The sequence below is a fragment of the Schistocerca cancellata genome, chromosome 9 (genome assembly GCF_023864275.1).
Source record: "Schistocerca cancellata isolate TAMUIC-IGC-003103 chromosome 9, iqSchCanc2.1, whole genome shotgun sequence".
Taxonomy (NCBI): domain Eukaryota; kingdom Metazoa; phylum Arthropoda; class Insecta; order Orthoptera; family Acrididae; genus Schistocerca; species Schistocerca cancellata.
Window position 1 is genome coordinate 294301099 of NC_064634.1, and position 13700 is coordinate 294314798.

Genomic DNA, 13700 nt, shown 5'->3' on the forward strand with positions numbered 1-13700 from the left:
CAGGAATTTGAACCATGATCCTCCTGAATGACAGTTTCGTGCTTTAAACACACCAGCGACTCGCTCATTATGCGCGGCTTGCAAGCAGCTATAGACCCCAGAGCCTCAATAAATTTTACTGTGGCCGGAAAAAAGTAAAAAAGCGCAGCGGTTGTGTTATTCACGTTTTGAGTAGTTCCCAGAAAACACTGAGTGGCCTATCATTTTAGTCAAGTTCACAATACAGTCTAAATTCATTCACAAAATGAACAATTTCTGAGTTTCTCAGAAAATATCGGATCACTCGTTGCACGAATAATAGTCTTATTCTTCTTTCATTTACTTTCCTGAGATACATTAGCGGCAATAAAAAACTTCATCCAGCTATGGTTAAACACGGGTTTTGCCTTACGATATATTGTTAATTATTCCTTTGAGGCTGTCTGATCACAACTAAATAAAACACATTTTTGTGTAATACGAGTTTCGCATTTAATCTAGGCGAGGCATCTACAGTGGCAGGGAATATGTAAGTTTTTTCTTAATGCTATTACAAGCAGCTGGTGACGACAGATCTATAAAAGTTGAAGATGTTGCTGCAGTCGGGTTTTGTCATTTTTACTTAATAATTTTGAAATTTAACGGAGTGTAAATATTTGATAGTATAGATACGTTACGTAAGTGGGCTGCTTCTGTGTTGGCAGCGCTATGTAGCGCTTTACATTGGATCTCTGACTGCGCTCTCTTTGTAACAGACTCTGTGGCAAGCTGGACTCGTTATTGGAAGTTAGTCGCCAGCAGTGATGGAAGTACTGTTGGGCAGTTGGAGGTGAACAGCCAGCAGTGATGGATGTTGAATGTGAGAAGTTAGCATTGATGGAGGGTAGAGGTCTGAAGTGTTAGCATGAGCTAACGATCTGGAAGTATCCGACTTGGAGAATGAAAATTATTCATGATTATATATCTTTGTACTGGATGTCAATGACGATTTATATTCGTGTTTGAACTGGATGTCATATTATTAAGGTAAAAAATTCATTATTTGGTTTCCAACAAAATCTTTCCTTTGCTAACCACATGCGTATTAGTTGTTAGTGGCTTTAGTAGCTACAATCTTTTAATTAGCTGGCAGTATTGACGTTCGCTGTATTGCAGTAGTTCGCGTAATGAAGATTTTTGTGAGGTAAGTGCTTAGTGAAATGTATAGGTTATTGTCAGGATGGCTTCTTATTCAGGGCCATTCTTTTGTATTAATTATTTGAAATCAAGTGGTATTTTCCTCTTTTTTTGTTTTTTTGAGGAGTCAGATTGCCTTGCGCTAGAATATTGTAGGGTGGTGTTGACATGATAAGAAAAAGTAAAGAGAAAGCAGTCTCAGTACGTTCAGTTTTACTCAACTGTTTCAGAATCAAATAACACAGAAGTTTCACCTGCTCAGTAATTCAACAATTTAAGTACAGATTCACACATTGAAATAATGAAGTTTCACTAACTCTTGCAGACGTGCGTCATTATTCTTAATAGTTGTTCCCAGACAAGTGGCTCTTACAGACCTGCGTAGTTACAATAGTAGTTCCGTTCGTTGTAATCATCACCAGCAACGGCAGCCACTTCAGGATGACTGTCAAATAAAGGCCGCTTAATTCTGGTTTCGGCTATACACATCCATGTTGATCCTGGATATGTTCTGATGTCATCAACGAATCTTACACTGCATCTGCGATTGGCCTTTTCTTATGTCTAGAAATCCATCTACCATCGTTTCACCCAGCAAAATGTGCTGTTCATCTTGATTTTACTTTCATTACAATAATAATGTCTTCCACTTAAGTATATTCCCTAAACCAGTTGTTTTCTTGTCTTCCCTGTTAGCAAATGATAAACAGAGTTATAAAATGGCAAGTATGTAAAACGCTGGCTGTGGGCGTGGAGGAGACGAAGTAAAGTTTTTAACCGAAGGCATTCTTGCTCTTTTTCGTTTAAGAATTGCTTTTATTTACAGGAGGACATAAATTAGAGGTCCCACGAATAAACGCCGATGTATTCGCAGCGAAACAGCTCTGCTGGGCACAAAAGATGTGTTACTGCTTTAAAACGCCTCAATTTTGCAAAATGTTCACAAGATTCTTTACGGTCGATTACCTTTGTTTAATCGAATAACAATCACAAATATGTAAGCAAAATCTTTTAAAACTGCACTAAAAGCTAAACAACGATATCTGCGCCGTTTCAATCAAAATCGAAGTGAAATTTCTTATAAATGAAACAATATCTGCCATTTCCGCTTCTTCACGCGAATTCGACCACGTTTATATTACTCTTGAAGTGGAGGTGGAGGGGGGCGCTGTCTTGTAGTCATTCCATTTCGTCATATTCTACTAAAATACTTCTCTCCGAGCTCCCAGCCATTCAACAGGATACCGAAAATGGCTGCTACATACTACCTCCTAAAGGAGTTTCAAATTTAATGGGGCATGTAGAAGGATATTTTAGCAGCAGTTACAGCTATTTTTTATTACAAATACTCCAGCAATTTCATTAAAAAGGGAACAGTCATCACAATCGCATAATTCGGTCAGTGATTGTGGCCTCTAAAAACAAAACATTGTGGTAAACACACATTGAGTTTCTTCTCTTCTGTAAAGATATCTTGTGTATTATCAAACAGCTGCAAGAATATGAATGGAAAACATGGAAGATGCTTCAACTACATTCATCGTTTGTTTTTCCAATACTGATACAGAGATGTGGGGAAGGTTCGTACCTTGGTAACAACAACTTTTTGGATTCAATACTGTGTCTAAGGGTTCTGTAAAATTATCCGAGTAACATCCGTAGTTTGTAATGAATGCACGTACTTTTTGAGGAAATGTTCTATCAGTAGCTCATGTACAGTTTTATAGAAGTAGACTTTCCAGAACACTTTTACTTTGACGTACTAGAAAACCATTTTTCAATACCACTGCAGCATAATTTATTACAGCACGGTCTCGAGTATATGATAAAATGCAATGCAAAGCCACAGTTCATTACAGAGAGCGAATGCAAATTATTAATATACCAATTAAACGCCAATTAAAAAAAACAGATACCTCTAAATGGGATCTGCCTGCGCATGCGAAGTAATGACAAAAACCTGCAGAGCGCTTAAGGAAAACCCTCACGCATTATGAAAAGTATGCGACTTAGGAGACAATGTATGATGGCTATAAGAATTCTTTTCAGCGCATCTGAATGCTCATTCCATAGACATTATTCCTATATGCACGAAATCGAGGAATATGACAGTGTCGCATCAATGACGTTATTTGAACAAAAGTAATGAAGTCAGAGTAAGAGGAACGTATCTTAAAAGATTACATTTGTAGAGCAATAAAATTAAAGCTAAAGAATTTGACGGGTTGCACCGTGGTTTCCCTGTAAGTGCCTGCGAAAATGAATTCAGAGGTCGGAGGAAGGCAACGGATTTCTACCTCCAATATCGCCATGAATAGTGTAACACTGTGGTATTCAAACCAACGCCCTGCTTAATGTCAGCTTTACCTTATCTACTTATCTCTTTTTCTTCAGTAACAAGGGTAATGTCAGACTAGCAAAGACTTCGTGTATATTAACACTAAATAAGTTCTAAATGTTTTATTGACGTTTACATTATTCTCGAATCTGTAATTCATATTGTTCGGCCGAAAGATGCTCTAAGTAATGTATTGATATTTGGCTTATCAGCGACTTTGGAACAATTTTGGACAATTATACAGACTTACAAACGTTGTTCCCTACTCATGTAACAGAAATTCGTAATTAAAAACTTAAATACACAGCACTGATGTTCCATGATAATATTAAATTTATAGTTCGTTGTGAACCGGCTTTAGGACTTCTGGTCACTCCTTGGACAACTTAAGGCTCAAGAGACAGTTCAAACAACATCAGCGAGACTTTATAGTTGTACAGATATTATTTTATCTAAAAAATTAGACCTTGTACAACTACATATCAACACAAAGACACAAACATAATGAAATTCACAAACAAGCTATAAAGAAATAAATCTTACATTACTCTATATTAAAAAATCAAATGGATAAGTGTGTGGAGGACCGAAAAGACGCACAAATATGTACCGGGACAGACTACATGTTACATGGACAAAACTACAGGTGAATCGGATGAATAGGCAGCTAGAAAAATATTAAATGACTGCTGCTACTTCAGTAAGGGAGAATAATGGAACTGTTTACGTCATTAAGGATGAAGCCAGAATTCTTTTACTGGTGTTTATTGATAATAATGTCAATTTTCAGACAGTAGTTGTATCTCTGTGGACAACATCGCATTTAATATGATATATTATATATCAAATGTGATCATCTTACTAAGGTTTGAAGCTCTTCTTGATATTTTGTCGTGTTTACTGTTTAAAATTTTGCTTGTTTCGAAAATCCACCTTATGAAACACTATTTATTTCTTTTTATTCACCTAGATATGTTGAGACATCTTATATGGGTCAAAGAATTTACTTAATAGCTACTTTTCAGATGACATACTGTCAGAGACGACAAAAAAGTGATCAGAAACCCATCTATAATAACGCACTTTCACTAAAAATGTATACTTCAGATAAGCAATCGAAACAAACCAAGTAAGGCGCACATGTTACAAATTGTAGAACTACAATAGATCCACGATTATAAATATACTTTACTGAATTATACCTTACAAAAATTAAATTTGACCCACAGAAGACGACACGTAAGTGTCGAAACACGTCTGAGTCAATAAAAAGAAATAATTACTATTTGCATAAGGCGGATCTTCAAAACAACCCAAATATTAAATGTGATATTCTCTATAGAGGAAGGAAAAACAAATAACTAAGATTACTCGAAGATATCTTGACCTAGTTCTTAATGACCAAATGCACTTCCATTATTCACCCTTAATGAACGAGCAAAATCCACTCAATAATTTTCTCAACGCCTGTTTTAAGCCATCAGTAACTTCTTCTGCCGATATATCAAATTGTTCCCTTATATCAAATTGTTCCATATATCAAATTCACGATAAACGTTGTGATGTGGAAAGTGTCACAAAACAACTGTAAAACACCTGCATACAACTGAATTAAAATGAAAATATATAAAATAACAGATAAATATAATATCAGAGGGCACGAAGAAAAGCAGTAAATATCATATACCGTTCTTCCACAAGAAGGGCTTAGCTTAGGCTTTAGAATGTAAGATATAGTTGAGATGGAGCACTTGTTGAATTAAAAAGCATGTGGAATGAAGCGAATGTTTGAATTTCCGCCTCCCAAACCTCATGAAGCGATTGAAGGGAACCACGATGTCGAGACCGTCATTAGGAACGTACAGTTCCCTAATACAAGTCCAGAACACGAACCGTTGCCGAGGGATGTGGCATTTAATCCACAAAAGCCAATCATATGATCAGTAAAGTACGCTGTCAGCTCTGCTCACCTTGACGAACACATGTCGATAAATGCAAATCGCTTACACCAGTGGGCTTCGAACTACGTTCGCAATATCGTGGCTGCTATTTCAGTAGCGTACGGACTAACTGTTATTATTCGCACGGTTATCATGCTGACAGCTTCTATGCGTACGTGGTAATGATAAAAATTACCCTAGTGGGGTCTGCACTGGCTATTTAAACATCGTCATCTCGTAATAATTTTACATATTTGTTTTGAACCACGTTATTTCGGCAGTATTAATGAGCCAGAAAACTGCGATTCTTTATAGAATCGAACTCCCATGTATGGAATCAGCTTCAAACGTCTGATTACTTCACAACTGAGGCAGTATGTTAATTACTTGACGTTAAACATTTAAACGAGAAAACCTTTCGAGAAGGTGTGAATTTATGCAAATACACCTCTTGGGTTTGCCGCTGGATCGTATTATGTAAATCTCACAATATTTCGTCGATGCACCTTCTCGACATCTTCGGGTGGTGGTATTTGCAGCATATCCGTCGAGAAAGCCTAAAAATTCAACTATGAAATGATGTTCAAAGTTTGCTGGAAGTCGCTAAATGCTCTCAATATTAAACTCTCAATGAATGTAGTGTGATTGATTTACTCTCCATTTTCACCAAAAGCTGCTTTCCACGAATCTTATTACTTATTACGTTATTTATTGTATAATTATATGACTTGAAACATCCCCTTAGAAAAATTACTGTGCTGATAAACATCTTACGATATTTGACTTTCAAACAGCTGAGCAGAACTGAACGTACTCAGACATTTCTCTCTTTACTTATTCTGATCAAAACTAAACTGACACAAAATATTTTTAGCGCAACGCAATCTGACTTTCAATAATCCCTACAAAAGATAGGCCCTGACTAACAATAACCTATACCTTTCATGGATCACTTACCTCAAAAAAAATTTCGTTACTCTAACTACTGCAATGCAGCGAGCGCCAATACTGTCAGCTAAATAAAAGATTCTAACTACAAATTTACTGTTTCTGATGGACACACGTCCAGAACGTCCGCTCTCAAAATTCTGCCATCTCTCTCCACACATCCACCACTGCTGGAGGCTCACCTCCAACTGTGCAACACTACGCGCTGTTCACATCCAACTGCCCAACACTACAATAGCAAAAATTCCAACAATGCAAACCACCCACAGACTGCACACAGCACAGTCAGTGATTTTCATACAGAGCGCTACGTGGCGTTACCAACATAAAACCTAAACAGCCAACCTACAGACTTTGCAGGTAAGTTTGTTGGTAAATGTGGATATTTCTACAAAATGTGTTGCGAAGTTAGCAGTATAGAAGTAATGATTAAAAACTCAGGCCTAATGCTGAAGTTGTATTATATGAACAGTGAAAATAAAATTTTGTGAGGGACAAACTTTTCGCCTTTCGTCGTATAGTGGGAGGGGGGGGGGGGGGTGACAGCGAGAAACAATTTTTTTAAGGTTTGAAATTATGTGTGAAGCTTGTTGGTAGCAGGTAAGTGCTCTCATTTGCTAGTACTGGATCAATACATTTTGGATAATTGTCGCGTAGCGAACTACATTGCCTCAAGACACATACAAAGTTTTTAACCGTAAAACTTGGCAAACCTTTGATGTAGGATTATGCCTTGTAATGAGTACAGATGACAGCATTTTAAATTTTTAAATTCGGCCGAAAATTATATGAAATGCTGAAAATCAAATTTTTGTTGCCTCTGGAAAATGTTACACTGGTGCCCAAAATTAAAGGAACAAACGAAAATTTTGAATGGTTACGTTCATTTTACCAGAAAGCAGTACAGACAGGTGATGACAAAGTAGAAACAATGTTAAGAATACAGAATGTAAACAACTGAAACATGCATAGCGGAAGACAATATTGTTCTTCGTTTTTTCCAACTTGGCGGAACTGCACACACCTTCTGAGAACTGGTTAATATGCTCAATATGGGGTGTGACCACATCTGGCAGCAATATAGGCCTGACAACGACGGAGCAAGCTGTAAATGTCATCAATCTCATGTTGAGGCAGTAACGCCCTTTCTTCCTGCAGAGCTGCTCACAAGTCTTGGAGAGTGGTTGGTTGGATGCTGTTGTGATGCGACGTGTCTCCCTAGTGGATCCTAGACATACTCTATGGGATTCAAATCGGGAGAGCGAGCAGGCCACGCCATGCGTGTAATATCTTCCGTTTCCAAGGGAACAACAACCATATGTGCTCTACAAGGTCGAGCATTATTGTCCATCAGCACTAAGCCTGGGCCCACAGCTCCTCGCAACAGCCACACATGATGTCCCAAGATCTCGTCACGATACCTGACGCCACTTAAGCCTTGCTCATTCACCCATACAATTTCACGGGAAGTCATTCGACTGGTCGATACAATCCCTGCCCACACCATTAGGGATCCTCCTCGATATCGGTCTGTTACCACAACGTCTGTATCCCGAAATCGTGTTCCACATTCACTCTAGATGCGAATACGTCGAGAATCGTTCTCCAGATCAAATCGGCACTCACCTGTGAAAATGACATTGGCCCACTCTTCGACCGTCCAAGTGACATATTGGCGACTCCGCTCTAGATGTTCCTTTCTGTGAAGACGCGTCAGAGGTACACATGCAGCTTTCTCCGACAATCAAGACCACTCTGTCGAAGCCTTTTCTACGGTGTTTGTCTCGATACAACACGTTCAGTGGATGCTGCGAGGCCAGATGGTTGTTGCCCTGCAGTACTAAGGCGGCTCCGTCGTGCCCTCACAGCCAAAAACGGTACTCTCTCTCTGATGTCACCCGTGGTCGACCCTGTCCTAGTCTTTGGGATATACTTTTGGTCTCTATAAACCGACGCCACGTCCGAGAAACAACAGAACTATACACATTAAGCCATCGGGCCACATCAGTTTGCGACTGTTCTGCTTCCGTTTTTCCTGTGGCCCTCCACCACAGAGATTGTGGTTAGCGTCTTCTATGTGCATGCTGCACCGTTTGTGACTATGTACACGGCTATTGTGGATGTGGGACTACCCGACAAACACTACCTCGTTTGAGAGGTGCCCTGACGCCATCGTTGGCGTTGCTGTCCGTTGATCCGAATGCCATCTTCCTTGCAGAACACAATCGACGGCTACTGGCTACCAAACTGCCCAGACACATGAACATTATTGAGCTTACCTGGGATGGCGTACAACGTGCTGTTCAGAAGATAACTCCATTCCCTCGTACTCTTACGGATTTATGGGCAGCCCTGCAGGATTCACAGTAACAATTCCCTCGAGCACTACTTCAGACATTAGTCGAGTCCATGCCACGTGGTGCTGTGGCACTTCTGGGTGCTCAGTGGGAGGGGGGGGGGGATGAGGGAGAGGTAGGAGGTAGGCTACACAATATTAAACCAACATTCATTATCTGGGTTTGCACCTCTTGTAATTTTCGTGTTTGAGTTAAAATTGTTGGTTTTAAGTTCCGCCAGTTATGCGTAACACCGCTTTTTCAAAGTTCCCAAACATGTTTCAGCACCTCTGGGCCATCATCAGCGGGTTTCTGTTTTATTTAATCTGCAATGTGAAATATATAGGTCAAACAACTATTTGTTTCTGTTAGTCAATACCTTTACATTCGGTTGGTTGCAGATGACAAGTTACCACTGCGAAATAATACGCAAGTGGTCCTGCAAAACCATGCAAACCGCATGTAAAGCTATTGAATAACAGAAACAAATAGTTGTTTGAACAAAATATTTCCGTAATTTTGTAATCGTTTAGGAAAATGTTCTCATTACAAATTAAATAAAACTGAAACACAATGATGATGGCACAGAGATGCTCAAACATGTTTGAGAACTTAGGAAAAACGGTGTTTTGCATAGCTGGTGGACCTTAAATCCTACGATATTAGACAGGTGTACCAGATTCCTTGGTCGTCTGTGTAGAACGGCTAGCAGAGTGCGTTAGGGTTGCGCGTGCATAGTGTTGAGACCATGCCTGGTAGGGTGTACAAGGGCTGCGATTTGGGTCAGATGTTGAGAGACACTGTGCAGGACACGAGAAGCCGCGTACTAAGCTGAGACAGCGTTAGCAGCACCTGATAGTTTGAAAGTGGCCTCGTCGTGGATCTTCATTCTACTGGCTGGTCTTATTGTACAGCGTCCAGATTTGTGAGGAATCTCGATGTGACTGTCGCGGTGTTGGGCTGGATGGGAACGTGAGTTCCTGGTCAAGTTTCTGGTCGACCACGTCTGAAAACAGCGAGGATGGATCGCCGTGTTGAGCACTAAGCACATCATGACACCTTCACATCTGTGCCTGCCATCCGAGAATAAGTAATAGACTGACAGTAACATTCTTTGTAATACCGCCCCATTGGCCAGAGAATGGCAGCAGCTGGACTTTGGAATTACTGCCCCATGCGTAGGCTGCCGTTAACATCTAAAGGCGAATGGCTGCGTCTGGAGTGGCACTATGACTGTGAAGCAAGGACTGCTGATGAATGGCGTCGCTCTGTGTTCAGCGAAGAACCGCAGTTTTGTACTAACCCGCATATTCACGGTCGGCGAGTATGACGTCCTAGGCAGAAGTCCCATTCTTCCAGTGTTTTGGAGAGGCGTTACTGCTGGTGTCATGGTGTGAGGAGACATCGGGTAAGACTTCAGGTCACGACAGGTAATGATTGAGGGTCTCTGACAGCACAGTGGTACCTGAAGGACAGTCTGCGTCCTCATATGTTACTTCTCATGTGATAGTCCCGCGGTGGCATTTTTTTTAACAGGGCGGTACTCGTCCACATGTGGAACGTATCTGTACGGACTATCTGCCTGATGTTGAGGACTCCTGCATCTTACTCGATCCCCTGATCCGTCCACAATAGGACATGGGAGGACCAGCTCGGGCGTCAGCTCCATCCCACTGCCAGTATCCCGACAATGAAAACCTCGTCATTTTTATCTGTTTTCCGCCCTTCCCTGTTGGCAATAAACAAACTGCCTTCATTTAGCCGCATAGACGGTAGATACCTCCACAAATAAAGATTTTATTACAATAGTTCTTGGCCAGCTTGCCTCAGGGGAGGATACAATGTCTTTGTGATACCCTTACCAATGGAATCAATGCTGGTATCCAGCCTGACTGGGTGCAAAGTCTTACTGAGAAATGGGCTTACGCTGCCAAGTTCTTTGTAAACTTGACTCTATTTTGTAATCGCCGATGCAACATCACATACCGTCTCAACTCAACAGGTTTCATTTCGTTTCCTCCTCCCCTTCTCGATACTTTCCTTTTTATTGTCCAACTGTGAACAATCCACAATTTCTTAACTAGTATTTTACGTTTTAGGACAATATCTTTTGACGACCCGAAAGTTCTAGCCATATTGCTTGTGTCCCAACTTGACTCTGATCTATATAAAGCTATTTCGGCTACATTCAATTGCCAAGTAAGAGGGCTAGTATAAAGGGTGACTATTGGCTCAGTCACACTTCGAAGGTAAAATTGTTTTTCGCACTGGACTTCTAACACTTTTAATAATCGACGATTTATAACAAATTGCAAGTCTATTTCATTGCCTACTATCGTAATTTTTTACATGTCTGGGAAAGGCAGACGTTGGGTTATCTGCTCATACTATAAAAAACAACAGTTTATCTTTAAACGATTTAAAACACAGTTTCATCACATATGTTTGTCTTTTTCCTGTAGCCACAACTGTAAATAATTCAGTTTTTCCATTGTACCTTTGACCAAATACAGATCCACTAGCCGGCGAGAGTCCACTTGTTTAGCAGAACGTTTGCTATAATGTACTGAGATAATTATATATTTCTGCAGCAGGTTTGCAAACCTTGCTAGTACTCTGCCTCATATTAAAAATGAGATTAGGATCCTCAATCCTTGAAAACACGGTGTTGCAAAGGGGCTGCTGGTATCACGGATGCTGTTTCTGCAATTACGTTCATGGCGTGTCCAAAGAGCAGCACTCAAAGCTTCTTGGTCTATAATGCAATGATACGACACGTAGTTTGGAAATGCTTAATCTTTCTAACAAACGACAGTAAATACACAAATATTACCAACCGTAGTTGGTATGCTGTACGACATCCCGCGCTGAAGCATTCCTAACGACTCTGTATATATTCTAAATATGTTACAGATTTCCTCACTTGATTTCGTATTGTCATCAATATTATTTCTCATCAGTATTATTTTCAGTGGCTCTTCTTTAACAGTAAATTAACTGAATACCTTTATCACCACAAAGATCAGTTTAGCTGTGCCTGATATATTTGCAGACTCCACAGATTATAAAGAGAAATAGTCACATAATTGCACGTCATTTTGTAACAGAGTTTACACTTATCCTTCTTGTAAATCCTTTAATACAGCGATAAGGCAATATTCGTTTTATGAAGTTATTATCCGACGACTGCAATTGTAGCCTCATGTTGGTTCGAAAATTCATCAAATAATAAATCGGCACCTTCTTTTACAAACTTACCAGCTTGGAAACAGTTTTTCTTCCTTACGATCAATTGATAAGCTTTTAGAGCAGCAAGAAAGGTATTTTTAGATTTGATCTCAGAGCTAGCAAAAACCGACTGCTACTGTTGAGCTGAGAGAATTGATTTTAGTTGACTGATTTAATTTCTTTCTTACTGAAACTGCAAATCTACTTTCATACAACAAATCGAAATGAACACAGCTATTTTTGCAACTGATGAAAAACATACGGTTTCTCCTGCCTCTCTAGTCGACGTCAGTATCGCACGCTTGTGCGATGTCGCCCGACTTTGAGGTACGCCCCTTCCAGTCCTGGTGGAGGACAATTTTCGCTGGTAGTATTTGGCCGGTTAGACGAGGAGATCTGGTGGCGTTAAGTTTTCTATGTCGTTTTAATGCGTCGCCTAAGAAACCTGCGTTAGTACCTGAACAGCAGGAAAGAATGTAGCAGTTAAAGAAAACTGCCGTTCTTTGCGGTAATCTTTTCTGAAACTATGGCTAGCCGAAGCGTGTTCCCGGTAATGGCATCGCTGTCCGACGCTGTCACAGTCTTGAACATACACTGCAAGGCCTATGATTTGAAGACAGAGGAGCTATTTTGTGTGAAACGGGGGATACTCTGTGCTCTGAAATTAGATTACTGGATTTCAAACAATATACGTTTTGTGCGAGAACCTATTACTTAGCATTCTGATAACTCATCCATCCTTGTCACGTACGGTAATTGCGACAACAGTTTCAGCCAATAATCAAAGCGTCTGTAGCTTATATTTATTAACTTTCACAATACCAAGGGTGAAGGGGTACTTTAGGCCCACCTTCTAAAAATATTTCAGTACAGACAGTTGACATATATTTTTAAATTAAAAAAAGTATTTATGGTTTTTAATAATTCTTCTACTAGTTTCCTTACTTTTTTTAAATTTTTCGAGTAAACTGAACCCATAAATGTAAGTCTCAGTAAGATGTCAATTTCCCCAATGAATGTCGAACTCAGTATTTCCAGGTTCAGGGGCTTACTAACACATCAATATTTCTTTAAAAAATGTGTTGTGAGTAAAAGTCAACAACTATGAACCAAACGTGTGGTGCTCATGAAGCCGGTAGTACACGTTACTGGAAGTGCGTTGATATTGTCAAGAGTGTGCTAAAGGGTATTTTCAGGTTCTGATCCCTACTTAGACATCAGTACCTCTTTAAAAGTACGTTGTTAATGCAATTCAACAAAAATAAAAATTCTTTAAACATTTTAGGTTCATTATGTAGTCGCTACTGAAAGTAAGATTTTAATAGCACATCAAAACCTGGCGAAGCATACCGTATGTTTCGTAAATGTAAGCGAAACTGAACTCATAGCTGAAAGAATGAATTATCAGAAGCATTATCGTTCGAAGAACCATTAAAAAAATGGCTCTGAGCACTGTGGGACTAAACTTCTGAGGTCATCAGTCCCCTAGAACTTAGAACTACTTAAACCTAACTAACCTAAGCACAGCACACACATCCATACCCGAGGCAGGATTCGAACCTGCGACCGTAGCGGTCGCGCGGTTTCAGACTGTAGCGCCTAGAACCGCTCGGTCACCTAGGCCTGCCGAAGAACCATTATTCTCAGATATGGAAATTCGATGAGTTTCTGATTATACCACTTCTGATTATACAGTATTACCACCGACAGAGTTGCCGGCCCAAAGACGGAAGAATGTAAGAAGAGGCATGCACT